This window comes from Microtus pennsylvanicus, chromosome 2 (assembly GCF_037038515.1).
Source record: "Microtus pennsylvanicus isolate mMicPen1 chromosome 2, mMicPen1.hap1, whole genome shotgun sequence".
NCBI lineage: Eukaryota > Metazoa > Chordata > Mammalia > Rodentia > Cricetidae > Microtus > Microtus pennsylvanicus.
The window spans coordinates 54,225,583-54,228,505 of NC_134580.1; the positions used below are offsets into that span (position 1 = coordinate 54,225,583).

Here is a 2,923-nt window from a genome sequence, read left to right on the forward strand (position 1 = left end):
TATTAGTACAACTTTGAACTATGTTAGGTCAGGATGTTGTGCTTTGAAAATTGTGTTTTGAATGGCTAGCCTGAGTTTCATAAAACATTTTAATGAAGTTTGGCTTGAGTTTTAGGAGAGAATTAACAGCCGTCTCCGCAATGTTCCTAACATACTCTTTCCAATTCTTTTATTTTGCTTCGTGTGATTTAAAGTCTTAAAATTTGCACAGACTATTATGAAGTCAAAGCATCAATCAACTCTAGAAAAGTTCACAGTAAACTATGCCTGCTGTGCTAAATATTTAGTTGTGATTTAATAATTTATGTAAATTATGCACCCATGTTATGTATGTAAATTCTCTTTAATCTTTAAGAAGTCATAAATTTATATCATATCAAGGAATTATTTTAAATTAATTCTATGTATTATTGAAATAATTTTTTATCAATTATGCATATTTGTTTTATATACCTATATTCTCCTGGACATGTTAAAATTTCTCAAACAGTGATTGGAAGATGTAATAAATTACTTGTATCCTTTTATGAAAAGCTGAAACCTAAAAACCCAATTAGGATATAATTGGTCATGATTGTATGTTTACTAGTAATCTAACTTTTTGAGGGGCAAAGACAGACAGAGCCCTCAACATCATTGTAGAGCTAGGAAAGACAACATCCCATATTCCAGACCAGTGAGGAATCCTTTTGCAAAGAAAAAAAATAAAGGTGAAATGTACTTTAATATTGTACTATGGATCACATGTATGAGCCAACAGATACATACGTAACTTCACACACATGTTTACCTGCACAAACACACATGGGCAAGTGAGGGAAGGCAGAGGAGAGAAAGACAGAGAGAGAGAATCAAAATGTTTTCTCAGGTTCAGAGAAGTCAGAAGTAAGATAAAGGTAAAACGTACTCTAGAAAAATAGGATCCAGATTTTTGTGTTGTTGTTTGAGTCTGTGAGCGCATTAGGATATTCCTCTACTTCTATTCATCTATGTATAGAAAAGCATACGTTTTCATGAATTTGCCCTTACACTAGAAGTATTAGGTTTTCATTACTTTATCTGCTAAGTCCCCTTTCACCTTTAACTTTGCCTGTTTTACTTCTAGTATGTTTCTCTGCATTGGAAATATTAAGAGATTAAAATATACATTTACTGAATATATAGCTCTTCAAAAGGCTTTTGTGTGTCTGTGTGTGTGTGTGTGTGTGTGTGTGTGTGTGTATGTGTGAGAGAGAGAGAGAGAGAGAGAGAGAGAGAGAGAGAGAGAGAGAGAGAGAGAGAGAGAGAGAAAGAAGGTTTCTCCATAGCTTTGGAGCCTGTCATGGAACTAGCTCTTGTAGACCAGGCTGGCCTCTAACTCACAAAATTCCACCTGCCTATGTCTTTTTAAACCACTAACACCAAGAAAAACAACAATATCAGACCATGAAACAGAGTATGTGACATAGTCCCAAGATGCCTAGAGTATTATAGGCAGCAGTCAGTTGATAGCTGAATAGTTAGTGAAATAAGAAAAATTCAAAAAATTGTAGCTATTTATACTTAATAATTTTGTCTAGGCTTTACCAGTAACACATTTTTATATTCTTTTTGATATGCTGACTTACTGAACAATTATTCATTATTTATCTGGAATAAAGCCATCACTTTCAGAGATGCAAAGGGGAAGGACACCAATCCTCCTAAAGCATGTGTGCTTCAGGATCTGCATAAGACACCAAAACATAAATAAGCACAATGCTCAGTGGAGCAAAAATAGTCAAAATGTATGCAAATTTATGTGGATTAACACAGAAAACTCTGAAATAAACTCCAAGAGCTTTATAAAAATAATGATAATTGGATGAAATCATAATAGACTGAATGAATAAAATGTTTAAAAAAAATCCAGAAGGACGAGGAAGAATATGGCGGATGGCAAAGAGCCGGAGAAGAAAATGAGAATAGAGGAGCTGATGGCTGTGAAAATGGCTGGTGGTGGTGGATGTGGGGACACTGGAGACTGGGAAGGTCACTGGAACCATTTTCAAGAAGTGTCTCAAACGATCTGGACCCTTCACATAACCTGATTTCAAACCAAGCACTAAATTGCTCCAGTTCTTGTTAAATACATGTAAAGTTCTACTTATTAGAGCTGTTATCTTAGTATCGAGCTCCTAAAAAAACTGGCATTGCCTGGTTTTAGACAGATTCGTGTTATAGACATGGACACTATAGAAGTTTCCAATCTAGATATGCAGTTTTTATTTAGCCCTAAAGATGTTGGAAGACCCAAAGTTGAAGTTGCTGCAGAAATCCTAAATGACGGAGTTCCTAACTGCAATGTAGTCAGGCCCACATTTCAACAAGATTCAAGATTTAATGACGCTTTCTACCAACAATATTATTGTGTGTGGCCTGGACTCTATTATATCCAGAGATGGATCAATGGAATGTTGATATCCCTTCTAAATTACAAAGATATGGTGTGCTGCATCCAGGCTCCATTTTCCCTTTGATAGACAGAGTGACAGAAGGCTTTCAAGGAAGTGCCCAGGTGATTTTGCCTTTGTTTTAGATTTTCTAACTTGGCTGAGTACAGGTTTTTAAAATCAAACCTTGTGATGCTCTGGATTCCCTCTCTGTCTGGTGCTATGTTCCCCCTTTTCATTTCTGATATTATGAATTTGGATATTCTTTCTCTGTCTTTGAGTTGGTTTAGGTAAGTGTCTATCTTGTCGATGTTTCAAAGAACCAACTCTTTTATTCATTGACTTTTATATGATTTTCTTTGTTTCCCTTTTAATGATTTCAGATCTCAGTTTGATTGCATCTTGAAGACTATTCCTATTGGGTGTTCTTATGCTTATTTTGGTAGAGAACTCAAGGTGTGCTGTTAAGTTGCTACTATGAGTTTGCTCCATTTTTTTAATGTAGGCACTAA

The 2,923-nt window shown here is 35.3% G+C and overlaps 1 pseudogene; it reads left to right on the top strand.

Annotated features, from left to right (window-relative positions):
• Positions 1-1,907: 1,907 nt before the first annotated feature.
• LOC142844217 (NEDD8-activating enzyme E1 catalytic subunit pseudogene) lies at positions 1,908-2,557 on the top strand (annotated as a pseudogene).
• The last annotated feature ends 366 nt before the right edge of the window (positions 2,558-2,923 follow it).